Source organism: Acomys russatus, chromosome 26 (assembly GCF_903995435.1).
Source record: "Acomys russatus chromosome 26, mAcoRus1.1, whole genome shotgun sequence".
In the NCBI taxonomy this organism is placed as follows: Eukaryota; Metazoa; Chordata; class Mammalia; order Rodentia; family Muridae; genus Acomys; species Acomys russatus.
In genome coordinates, this window is record NC_067162.1 from 26,472,399 (window position 1) to 26,486,985 (window position 14,587).

Here is a 14,587-nt window from a genome sequence, read left to right on the forward strand (position 1 = left end):
ACTATATTCCAAGATTGCATCTCTAATCTGCACAGACTATAAGAATGCTGGAGTAACTTTCATGAGGTTTTATTTCTACAGTATGTAAACTTGAAAATTACTGGTGCTCAGGTCTGTTTTCTTTTTTCTTTCTTTTCTTTTTCTTTTTTTTTTTTTTTCTTTCGTAAGGTCCAGAGAGTTCAGTGTTCATTGTCCCTGATAAAATTATGCATGCTATAACATTATTTTCCAAAACTATGTTGTTTCTGAACTTTCAACTCAAAAAAAATAGATAAATATGGTTACAAGAATGAAAAAAATCAGAAGAATGTAACAGGAAGAAAAAGTCAGTGTTAACTTATAACCTGTTAGCAAGAGGCATCCCACTTTCCGGTTCAAACTTCTGTTTTACAGAAAAACAAGGACAGTGGACGTATCAAAATCAGCCACATAGAAAATTGTGTTACAACTCTCTGCCCTTTGTTAGGGAGTTCCAAAGTCGTTTAAACCCTAAACTTAAAGTTTGACCTTTGTGACATTTTCATCTTCATATTAATAACTTCTCATGGTCAGAGTTTTGCAGCATTTACTCTGCTTAATTAATGGACTTTACTTCTCAGAAAACAACCCAAGTGTGTAAAATACACTTAACTTTTTTGTGATAGATGTCAAAGATTTGAAGAACAAGAAAAAGAATGCTTTATTCAAAACTTCTCATGTATAATTCATTTGTTTTGCAAAAAGTCACATGGGAGCCTATTTAGTTTCAACAAGCAACTGCCCTGGGAGGTAATGATCACCAATGCTAGATTTGCTTGTTTTTAGGTAGTTGAAGAAGAACAGCTACTTTTAACACCAATGAAAAGCAGACCCCTTGTTTGTTAGAATATACCTTTTAGTATTCAAAGTAGTAAGCATGTGAAGGGATATAAAAGAAGGGGCTTCTTGTTTATAGAAATGGAATTTGCCAATACAATGGCAAGAGCACACATCAACCTGCCATTCGCGGAGAAGCACAGTGATAGGTATATGTGTTAGTGGAAACTACAGGCTCTTTCTTCAGGTATCTTTTAGATTCTTGTGAAGTATAGAGATTTGTGACTCTAACAGTAATATGACTTCATCAAATTCCCAAAGCTAATTGTAGTTAGGCACAAAACTCCACTTATAAATATAACCTTGTTTATTTACTTGGGAGTGACCATTTCTTAGTCAGACTGATGGGCACCCGAGGAATAAAGTCGTCTGATTAGGTAGGGACCCAAAAGCAGTCATTCCAAGAATGGCATTAGTAGAGGCAAGGAATGACAGGAGAAAGTTATATTTTACAGATTTTTCTGTTATCTCTTACACTACTCTGGATGCTAAAATGAGGAATTGACAGAAACTGAAGGAGGAATCCAGGTACCCTCTGGCTGTGTGCTAACTGCACAGACCAGCTCATCTCCTCCACATCACACATGAGGTTCTGTCACTAGACCTTTAAACAGCCTCCAAACTAACGATTTTATGGTAACTGATTTCTACCATATAATCTTGCTCTGTAGCTGCTCTCTCTGCCACATGTACACTCTTCTATGTACATGCACACTAATGTATCCACAATAACCTCTGACGCTTCTTCCCTCTGTGAGTTTTGTTTCTTCAACTGTGTAGGCAAAGACCATGGAAGCCACCATGCTGCTGGAGCATACACTGTAAAAAGTACTGTTGTGTCTAACAGGATAGTGATAAGATGCAGCCTGCCCCCGCCAAAAGGAGAAAAATAATGATGCCCTTACCATAGCCGGACTCTACACAATGAGAAGTAAGGCACACTTTCACAGGCGTGTGTTTGCATTGATATTCTCAACATTTCCACAAGATGATTACTCCTATGAAATGGAAGAACGTCCTCAAAAATATATCATAGGTTCGATATATTATTGGTTTTGTTTTATTTCTTTGAGTAATTTCTTTTTTTTTTTTTTGTATTCATTTATTTTTATTCATTCAGCAAATGTTGGTTGGTTCAGGTTCTTTGCTTAGTGCGAGACATTCAGGGGTAAACAAAGCAGATGAACAGCCCAATTTCATGGGCTAACATTCTAGTTGGGAGACAGAAATTGGGTGGTGGAACAAATAGCTATATAAAAATATGTCCGTAAAGCAATAAAGAGAAAAAAAACTAACATTAGAAATATCTATTAAAATGTTTATTTGTAAAGTCCCTGAAATCTGTGCCTGTGAGTTTTCTCCCTGCCAGTGCTGCTTGTATTTTTGACACTCTCCTCAGGATCTATGGCCTTAAATGATGCATGGAGAAGTGGAAATTTTAATTCAAAATACAAGAAAAGAATCATTTTATAATTTTGTAGCCATTGAATTGTATTCCTTTGAATGTGATTTTTGTCACACAGGTCTTGACATTTGTTTGGGCAAAGTATGCAAGATGCGTCAATCAAATGATACATAATGAATGATACTCAAATACTCAAAAATTTGTGCTTTAATGATCAGAATCACTTCAGATTGCTACTTCTTTTTTTTTTTTTTTTTTTTTTTTTTTTTTTTTTGAGTAATTTCTTAACTGCCTTTCTAGTGTTATGACAAAACCCGGTCTAGAAGGTTAGAGTCCATGACCATCAAGGTTTGCTCAATTGGTAAAGCATGACACCTTTAATCTCAGGGTCGACGGTTCAAGCTCCACGCTGTGTGCAAGCTGCAGCCCACATTTCTGCCATTGCTGAGCACCATGACACAAGCTCACTTCTCCAGCACATGATCCAGGTGCCGTTTGAGTCTCCATTACTGCTCTTCTCATGAATGCCTAGAATGCACAGAGTGAGATCATTGCACAAGGACCTTGATCTCAATGGGGATATGGAAAAGAGTTTTCCACAGTTAATTCTTTTTAATGAGATTGCTGGTACCAAATAGCAGTGGAAATTCGGGAGTACCAAAGCTGGCAATGATGCTGCTGTGTTACAGCCCTCCTGTTAAGCTGCCATGCTAACAGCAGAGGATGTAGGCAGAAGCCCATGCCTTGTCTGTTCTTGGCTAGACCGCATGCCCAGCCACTGTTTTGTTGGTGATCGGCAGCTCACCTCCTCTTGAGTGTTGACCAAGGCAGCTATGGCTTCCTGGCCTGTACCCAACCCCAAAGGTTTAGTGGCAACTTCTTCAAGGAAGAGGTGAGCCTGTCTTTCCCCAGAATAAACGAGGAGTCTCAGGCAGTCATGGTGGAGGAGTGGAGTGAAGCATTTATTTTGTGGATTAGGGACATTATAAACCATAGGCAGTGGAAGGGATTCTGTATGTGAATGCCCCAGGTGGAATAGCTAGGTCCTGGGGTAGCACTATTTCCAATTTTCTGAAAAAGTGCCAGATTGATTTCCAAAGTGGATGTACAGGTTTTCACTCCCACTAGCAATGGAGGAGTGTTCTCCTTTCTCTCCACCCTCACCAGCATGTGCCGTCACTTGAGGTTTTGATCTTAGTCATTCTGGTAGGTGTAGGTTGGAATCTCAGAGCTGATTTAATTTGCATTTCCCTGATGACTGGGGACTTTGAGTACTTCTTTAAGTGTTTCTAGGCCATTTGATACTCCTCTGTTGAAATTTCTCTGGGAGATGAGGGAGAAAGGTAGGACTGGGAGGAGATGAGGTGGGGGGCACCACAATTGGGATGTAAAGTGAATAAATAAAATTGTTTTTAAAAAAAGAAAGCAAAAAAATAAAAAATAAAAAAAAAATAAAAAAAGAAAGCATGGAAGGCTATGTAGGAGGATTTGAAGGGAGAAAGGGGAAGGGATGTAATACAATCTCAAAAACAAATGAAATAATAAAAATGAATGATAAAATAAGCTGTATATGAAAGATCTCCAGTTTGTACTGTATAATGTAATTAGTGTTATTGAATCAGGAAGAACCATCTCAATAATTAATCTTTCCCTGTTAAAAAACACCCAGAGAGTAGTTCTGATCATCATGAGTTCAACTCATTTGGAGCTGTGTTGCACATAGTTTTCAACTGAACAAATGGCATTACTCATTTATTGCTAATTTCTTAGAAGTCTAAGAAACCTTATTTATATGAAGGATTGCAACAACAACACAAACTGATGCTACTTAAATTTCAATCAAAGTTAATAACTTTAAAATGCTTTGTAACAATCTATATTTTACTTTTTACATTTTATAAAAGCAACCCCCAAGCCACAAGTAAATATATATATGTATGTGTGTGGATATATATATATATATATATATATATATATATATGTATATCTGTTTATCTGCACTATGCCTTTCGAAAAAGAGAGGGAGAAATTATTCATGTTTATAATATTTTGTTCTGGAAAAGTTTAGGTTAATATATAGGGCAATCAATCATCATTCTGATGTCTTCTTTTATTTTTAAAAAGTTGCCAGAATGTACTTCTAGCTGACCACGTGCTCTATTAATTCATTATACAATTCAAATGAAGTCCATTAGAATCTAACACAATCCAAATAAGATGAATAACACATATGGAGAATAATCATAATTGTGTTCAAGGCATAACCTCCTTCAGACAGAACACACAAACAAACAAACACACCCACACACATAAACAAACATTCACACAAACTAACACACACACTCACATACATGCACAGACTCTCTCTCACACCCAAAAACACACTTTCACACAAATGCTCTAGTAATAATTACTTTTTCTGGTGTACCAAATGCTATTATTGTTAAGTTACTTTGTTTTATAATTGATTATATGATTAAAATATTTTAGAAATCTATTGGTACTTAAATTATCTGTTAAAATTACTCATTTGAGTGTGAATATGCAGTCTATGTTGTTATGTTGAATGTAAAGAGTCAGTAGATCCAAGAATGCACCAAATTTCTCTTTAACTCAGGTTTCATCTGTAATCTCTACATAGGAAAGAAAAGAAGACATGATTCTTTTCTTATGTGTTTAGCTTATTTCAGTTAACACAATCCCCAATTTACCTATGTTTTAAAAATAACAGAAATATATTCCTTGGTGTTGTTTTCATTATTATTCCTCTTCTGCTTTCTCTGTCTTCTAGTTGTGTTTTTTTTAATTTTTTATTTTTTTAATTAATTTATTCTTGTTACATCTCAATGTTTATCCCATCCCTTGTATCCTCCCATTCCTCCCCCCCCCCCATTTTCCCATTATTCCCCTCCCCTATGACTGTTCCTGAGGGGGATTACCTCCCCCTGTATATTCTCATAGGGTATCAAGTCTCTTCTTGGTAACCTGCTGTCCTTCCTCTGAGTGCCACCAGGTCTCCCCCTCCAGGGGACATGGTCAAATGTGAGGCACCAGAGTACGTGAGAAAGTCATATCACACTCTCCACTCAACTGTGGAGAATGTTCTGACCATTGGCTAGATCTGGGTAGGGTTTGAAGTTTACGGCCTGTATTGTCCTTGGCTCAGATGTGTCAAGGTCCTTCATTATCTTCTTCTTTTACTGCTCCTGTTATAAGTCAGTAGACAAGGTTCTGGCGATGAGTGTAAAAATCAGGTCTAGGGGCGACATTTTCCCAGAATGACGCAGTTTTCATCATGATCTTTAAGGAACATAAAAACGTAAGGGATAGGAAGCCACAGAATGGGCCTTCATCTAAAGAACATTTCAAGACACTTTCATAAAAATAAGATTCTACCATGGCTGCGGTGTAGGAACTGAAGTTGTCAGCCAGGGATATCACATCTACTCCTTTGTGAAATCTTTGAAATTTCCAGATCCTGCTGGCCTGAGGCATGTCTATGGCTCAAGTGTTCAATGCATTGCAGTAAATTTTGCTTCAATCCCTCAGGGATTTGACGTCCCTTGTTTTTAGTTTCTAACATGTATCTCTATGACCTAGATGAATCCTACCAATTTGTAATACTATGCTGTGCCTATCATTATCCATGAGTACTCCCAGCTATTCCGATGTGTCTGGAATAAAGTCTGCATGTCTTGTCATACTGGGGCTTGTATACCAATGGACTTATTTGTAGTGCACAGCTTCACTCTGAGCCTGGATCATTAAGTCAGGCAAATCTCTTACTGAAACCTACTTTTGGGTCACAGTGAACTGTAGCTTGAAGGAGAGACAAGCCTGGTGATCTTGGTAATTTTGAGCTCATAATACACTATGGCAAGCAGTCCCTGGGTTCTTGATGCACCTTGAGTCATTAAGTGAGCCTTAATTGTCATATAAACATACATATATTTCCAGGCTTCTGTTTTTATAACACACTGAACATTGTGTGTAAGAGGTGGATCTCTATGGGGAGACTGAGTATAAAGAATAAACATCTGTAAATGCGTGATGTTTAGAGTTTTAATGTGTTGTGTTCATATAAGTACTTCTCAATTTGCAAATTTATTTACTCAAAAACTTCATCATGATGATGGCAATATTTTATTATGTTTATGGTCACTTTGCAAAATGAAAGTGTTACAGACACTGGAATATGGCAGAAATTCAGAAACGTAAAGTGGAAAGCCAGAGGACTAGAAGAGCGATAAGGAGAAAGTAAAAACAGTAGTGATGATGCAACTGTAGCCAGCTGTTAGGTGCAAAAACAGAGGTAAGGGATGCGGATACCTTCAGAGCCATCATTCTCATTCTCTCTCCTTTACCCCAGTGCTCACATATTCCTGCGCTTGCGTTTTATCCGGTTCTTAAATTCATACAATTCTTATTTGTGCTCCCAGGTTATTAGAATATTCATCCTTCTTGGTTAAACTCAAATGCCAACGCTACAGGGATGCCTGTCTCAATCTCTCAAGCCCAAATTAATCATCTTTCATTGACATTCTCAAAGAACAGCATTTATGAATTTATTAAATATTAATTTTACTCTACTGTAATCATTCAGTAATAAATCAGTCATCTCTCTACTATAGGCTTTTATTAACATAGTGATCAGGTCTGGTATATATCTGTGTGTACTGAAATTTTTGTTTTTAAGAAAATAAAAAAATAAAAACAAAATAACTTTTAAATCTTAAGTGGCCATGTAATAATTTAAATTTAAAAAAGCAAAAAATTCTACTGTAAATACCATAAGAAATAGCTAATTTCTACTTTACAATAAGAAAATGAATCTTGAAATATTTCTGCATTTGTATTAGCTAGTTACGTGTGGCATTAAGCTTTAAATCACAATCTTTATAAAGCCATGGCACATCCAATTCAATAATTGCTAAAGTAAACTTTTATTTCTTTTTTTTCTCTTCTTTTGATCACCTAGCAAAGATGAAAGGCTGACCTTGGATCACAAAACTTTGTTTACATTAACACGAGGTGAACTAAGCCATGGTGTTATTGGCAGTCATTAACAAGACTTTGATAGTGTCTGTAATCTTTCCTTTTTAGCATCTTGGGAAATCTTAGCTGTAAACACTTCAAAGAAAATCAGACTGTCTCATCTCTGTATATCAGAAAGGAAGAAAAACCAAGTTTAAAAAAGAGAGAGTGAAAAATAAAAGGCTGTAAAAACTCCTGTGATCTCTCATTTCTCTTTCTGGGTTGTCTCTGTCAATAACCAGAGAGGCAAGCAAAGGGGCTTGTTCATTCTTAGAGTGAATAAAAGACAAATATTTCTTTAGTTTGAAAAGCATACTTCAAGCATAGGCTAATTGACTAACTCTAGTCTAATGATATAAACCAAAGAAATTTAATAATGCAAAAAGATTCTAAACCAGAAGGAATTTTCAGAAGAATATTGTTTCATAAAATTCCATTTGCTTTAACCAAGCATAACTGTATATGCTTGTAGACAGAGAGTATGAATCCTTGAGACCCTTTTTTAAAGTCACTGTTAAAGTACCCTACCTTTCCACATCGCACCACAGATTTCTCACTCCTCTAAGCACCACCTACATTGTAACATCCAAACCCAATAATGTGTCCTGCAACGGCCTTTCCTTCATTATGAATGCTAAAATTATCACACTGTGCTTCAAAATTTCAAGTGATATTTTCTTTTCTTTTTGAAACAAAGTGAATTGATTAAGATTAAAGTAGTACCCTGAGCCTAGAACTAATTCACACACATGCATGTGCGCACGCACACACACGAACTTATTCACACACATGCATGTGCACGCGCGCGCGCACACGCGCACACACACACACACACACACACACACACACACACAGCACATGGACACAAACCACACATAATAATTATTTAGTATGCAAAGTTTAACTAAAGTAATTACAAATGAAAATTGTTATATTGATTTTCCTCTATCTTTTCTTCTCTTCCTTGGACCTGACCTCTATAACCTCCTTTCCACTCTCATATCTCATGAAACTTACTGCCCTATCTATCTTTTTTCCTGTTTAGGTGTCTGCTTTCCACTTTCATGTGTACATCTACTTACTTGCATACAATTATCTGTCATAATCTAGAGTCTGTATATGGAAAGAATTTGTGACACTATTTCTAGATCCATCCATTAACTTTCAAATTTCATGATCTCATGTGTGTGTGTGTGTGTGTGTGTGTGTGTGTGTGTGTGTGTGTGTGTGTGATATTTAAATAGACACGTTTAAATTAGAATCCAGGTCTGATTCAAGTTCTGTGCACTTAATTTTTTTTCATTCTGTGTTCTGTAGCCTGGAAATATATACAGATATATAACATGGAATATATCACCAGACAGAACATAGATAAAAGTGGAACTAAGTGCCAAAACATGTCGGAGTTACAAAAAATGAAATGTTTGTCTGTTCTCAAAACAGCAGCTTCACTGTACTTATCTGAAAATCATAGCTGATTTTTTACGATACCTTATTAACAATTTACTGGGTTATTCATTTGCAGAGAGGAATAAAGCAACATACCTCTCTAAACAAAATTCCTATTTAAATATTTTAAAATATTTAATAATTCAAGCCTTTTATTACTCCAACACAGCTAGCTCTTAAAATACAATTATTCCAAATTAGTGAAGTTGGTTTGACAACTACCTGTGGCCAGTAAGTAAAGAGAGGCATTTGTAGTTGTGCTGGGTCTGTAGCACATCCCATCAGTATAAATATGAGCAGCAGAAACAATGGGTAGCCCGGTGAACAGCAGTTCCCTTAAATCACACACTTGAGAATGATGCAAAGACAGTCCAAATAATACACAGCAGATACTGAGGCAGCAGAGAAATCCCCTATATTTATGATCCCATTGTAATACAAAAACTGACAATGTCCTTTTGCATTTTCAGAGTCACTAATACTGTTAAACCCAGTTGGGAAGTCAAATCATGATGCTACAAAATTAAAACCACTTCTAGGAGTCAAGGCAAGCTCATTCCTGGTCTGAAGTTTTGAAGGCAGTGAGTGCCAACACTAAGAACACTCAACTAGTTTGTAGTTGTCATTCTCTGGAATCCAAAAGAGGACAGCAAAAGGTTTACTCTCACACTAACACAGGCCTCTAACTTCGGCATACAAGCTTGCCGACATCTACGTCCAATGACACAGCAAGGCAGGATCATTGGCATTCTCCACAACGAATGTGAGGACATGTCAATAGTACCCTTAATTAAGGTTTGTTGAGAAGTAAACCAGATCAAAGCTGACAAAGCTGAGATTTATCTCCTAGGATTTCAGTTTTATTGAAGGAGAGAAACATATATTGGAAAGTGAAGAATGCAGACCCTAAAACAGAGCAGAGTGCTCAATACCTGTTCTATAAAGAAACAAGGAGCAGCATCGTATTGGTGGGCTTAAATAGAGGTCTCTTGCATGGTTTGACTTTGTGTTTGTGGGTTTCATGTACTCATGAGTCCCCTATTCTAGAAGCAGCATTTCTGATAAAGCTTAAAAGGCATGGTATATTTTATTATTTTAGCAATGAAACAAAATTGTATCTTTACTCTTTTAGCAAATAAATTATTGCTAAATAGTGTAGATGATTTACATGAGCCATGAACAGGGGTTCACTTTTTTATATGTATAATTGATTAAAAAACCCAAAACTGTATATTATTTCTTAAATTTGCATTGATTGAATAGAGATTACTAAAATAACCAAACCATTTTATTCTCATTAAAATACTTGTTTTCATTGCTCTAAAAAGAAGTATAAAGCATTAAAAGTTCCATTTTTATAGGTAACTAGTAATGTTGCAGTGGGTTAAGCACAGAGCTTTTGCTAACTCCTCCAACACAGGCTAGCTATGGTCAGCACCATCTACTGCTGTGTTTGCCTAAAGGCTTCAAGAGTATGGTTGTGCATCTTCAATGCATCTTTCCTATGACATCTGTAGCACAAAACATCACATCTGTTCCAGGATGCAGAATGGAAGGAATAAAAATGAATGAATGAAGCAAGGGTGATTTCCTTTTTTCACTTATTGAGAATTTCTGAGAATCTGGGGAGTTGGTTCAGTTGATAAGGTTTTTCCCTTGCAAGCATAAAGACTGGAGATAAAAATCACCAGGACCCAACCATAAAGCTGAGTAGATACAGCAGACACATGTAATCCCAGCACTAGGGAGGGAGATACAGGAGACTCACCTTGGACAGTTAGTTTAGCCAGAATTAGTGAGTGCCACGAACTACCCCTATAAATTAGATAGAAAGCAACTTATGAAATCACTCAACAACAGTTTTACAGTCCTCCATGCATAAATGAATACACTTGCACATGCAACTGTACACACATGTGAACCTGCCCATACATGGGCATGTAGTCATACCACCACACATAAACACCAACACGCTAAAATAAATGCACATACCCCCTTTGGAAACACACACATGTGCACTGACACACAGACACACATGAGGGGAAATTGAATTGCTGAGAAAGAACAAGCTGAGGGCTGTAATCTTTCCTTGTGATTATCACGTAGGCCTCAAACTCTATTGTTGTTGATATTTTAAAAAAAGATTATATAAGTACTCAAATTTCTTTTTTACTAGTTCAATATGTACATGATGCTCTTTGTCATAAATTTTTGTTGTTCTGGCTAGTATTTGTCAACTTGAGGTATGCTAGAAGTAACTAGAAAGAGAAAGCCTGGGTTTTGCAATTGGCTTGACTTAATTGGCCTCTGGGAATAACTGTGGAACATTTTCTTGATTAGTGGTTGATGTGCAAGGTCTGAGGCCACAGTGGATAATGCCATCCCTGGGCAGTTAGTTCTAGTTTTATAAGAAAGTAGGCTGTGCAGGCCATGAAAAGCAAGTCAAAAAGCAGCATGGTTTGACTCCATTGTCTGTTTCAGGTCTGTTCTTCTTTGTTCCTGCTTTCATTTCCTGCCTTTATTTTCTGCAATGATGGACTATAATGGGAATATATAAATCAAATGTACACATTGATTTTCAAGTTACCTTTGGTCATGCTGTTTAACAAAGCAGAGGAAACCAAACTAATACTGATGTCACATCACCTTCTAGGACTGTTCACCTGAGGAAAAAAATTCACAAGGCAGGATTAGTTTTTTGGGCCAATGATAATGATCATCTATAAATTAATAGTATTTGTTTATAAATTAATTTGTAAGGTTTATTTTACTTTTAGCCTAGATTTTAAATTACCTAATACAGTCTATCTAAAAAGTTTTCAGGTAAGGTTTAAAAGGAATATGAAGTATTTATTCACTTATAAAAATCTTTCTACAACCACAGAAACAAACAATAAAGTCCTTAGCAAATGTTTACCCTATCTTCATAAACACACTGTCAGAATTTCTTATTTTCACAGGAAATAACTGTCAATCAAGGAATATATAGTTTATAAACTTTTAAGATAGTTGATACCTCTTTAAGAAACTTTTATTATATCAAAGAAATGTAAGATAGTGATGTTGGACCAATTGTAGATAAGCTCAAAGAACTACTGACTTCTCCACCTGCCTTGGCCTCTGACACATTCAGTCCCTTGGGACAATTAGGCATGCTCTCTGGAACATCCTTTTTTATTTGAAAAGTCATGGTATGAACTGCTTTCATAAGGGCTCTTTTAGCTATAACACTTCACACAAACATGGATTTTGTTGTCACTTTCAATCAAGGAAAATGGCCGTCAAAAATCAATCATTTCACCTTTGAAACTTTGATTCATTTTAAAGGTCACACACACACACACACACACACACACACACACACACACACACACACACAAACACACATATGTCTCAATATTTTCAAATCCTTATCTTACTTAGAGTCAGCGAAGCTTCTATTTTTAGAAATTTCCCAAAGGAATTGGAAGGGTGTCTCATCCATGGTTCATTACGTCTAAGAGCTAGATCACTGGTGCCTGCTGTTTCTTAACACTGCTTGCCCAGATCTCACCTTAATTCTCACTTAGGTCAACACAGGTTCATAACCTCTGTCAATCTGGAGAAGCAAAATCAGTTTTCTTCTACTCAAGGATGACTTGAATTTGAGTTCCTACAGCTTGAAACTGTTCACCATCGACTATTTAAGGAAATGACTACTACTATACCAAGAGCCTTGGCACTTGCAAATTATAGTTCTGTGCTCCAAATTAAATAAATAAACACAACATTGATGATCCAGATTTAAGAATTTATAATATTTGTAGTAACTGCACATAAAGGTAAAAGAGATATCCCTGTTAATAATGGCGACTAATTTCTTTGCCTGTCAAGTTGCCATCCTAAAGTTTCAATTGGAAATTCAACTAGGCAACATAGAAATAAGATGTGATAGAGACAGGTATTTGAATTATAGATTTGGTAATTTCTCCATTAGTCAAGGTAAAGGATACTTTGCCTCTCATTTCAAAAATATTATGGCATCAAGTCATATGTTCTACATTTCAAAACAAGTATATATTTAAGTATGTTACAGACACACAGCTAATGTGGCCAATCAAGAAGATCATGTTCTTTTCTATATTTTCCTATCTCTGTGATCCCAAAAGTATGTTGGCTTTTGGCATCTGCATTTGAGTTGGGAATAATTTTCTTGCCCAATTTATTCCTCATTCAACTTTTCTCAATAGGAACTATTTTAGTTGGTAGTAGGTAATGATGTCCTGCAAAACCTTTTCAGTAACACATGAGGTTAAAAATATTGATAATAAACATTTCAGGTTGTTTTAATCCTCCTGTAATATATAACATTAGAAATAAGGGCTATTGAGTGGCTATAGGCTCAAGGGAAAACAAAAAAATTTATAATCTTTTAATGTGGTAATTAAGTTTGGTAGTTCCATCAACAATAAAGATGAAACAATCTTTGCCTCATTCTGAATATTACTTACTTTATCAGTAGTGAGAAGCTGCTTTATCAAGTAATTGCTTACAGATAATTTTATTTATAAGTTCAAACCCACATATTTCTCCAGGAGTTTGTGATCCTTCTTTGTTGAAGTCCAAAAGACATCTATACATACCAATGCCAACAAATACTGTCTTCAATCTTCACATTGAAAATAGCTGCAAACTTGTCTCACAATGGCTGAAATCTAATATTCTGAGAGGTCATTTAGGGGTAGCTATAATAAAGGAATGTATTTATAACTGAATTCAGATTTGGCTTAAACTTGGGATTGCTCTGTCAACCTAATTAAGGTGATTCTAATTTTCTCCACATTGTTGCCTGGTATCCATAAAGGCTCTTTACTTACAGAACTGTCTTCCTTGGGCTTACTCTTTGCTCCTACCTGCTCTTGCCAACAATTCTCTGGATTTTATTTTGTTTCTTTCTCATTTGTGTCCGTGTGTGTGTGTGTGTGTGTGTGTGTGTGTGTGTGTGTGTGTGTGTGTGTATGTATGTGTGTGACTGTTATAGTGGCTTACTTGTGTTTTCACAAGAATTTGAAATAACTTTATTTCATTGAGATAAATTTCTTTTTTTTTTAAACTTTTTTCTTTATTAATTTATTCTTGTTACATCTCAATGGTGAGATAAATTTCTATTAAGTTCATCTCATAAAAGAAGGAAAAATTAACTGATTAGATTGTTGTTCAATTTAGTGCTTGAAAGAACAGATGTTGAACAATTTGCGCGTGGTCCTTTGTATGTTTCTTCTCAATTTATTGTTACTTGTCTATGGTGACATCTGAAGTTTATCTGTAGTTCTTGTTAGCCCCAAAAATCAAAGGAGTCCTCTTGCCTCAGTTTCCCAAAAAAGAGGTCTTGAAAAACAAGAGCCAATATGTCTTGCTCCTGTTTTTCTATATTTTCTTTTTGTAAAAATTATGTTAAGTTTGTCACCATTTTTGATTTTCTAAATGTTTTTTGGTCATTTTCTTTGTAGAGCTGAGAATTGAGACAGAAATACAGCTGCATATTATCAACTAGAAATATCATTTTGGGAAGAGAAATTTATACATTTCACTTCTTTTTTATCTGTGTTGCTGTGTTGAACTGCAAAGGGTGGAAAATTGAATCTTATGGTACTATCCGGTCAACAAATGTGCCCACGCTAGAGATGCTTTATGATGACTTTTCAGAGCCGTAGCAAGTCCAATCCATGATTAAATATAAACTTTAACCTTCTTGCTTCACACAGAAAATGTGATTTGTACCAAGGACTTTTTTCTGAGATGTTGAGCCCAGCAGAAAGTCTCATTTTGCCACCAGGATTTCCTTTCTACCACTTCCATTTGCAT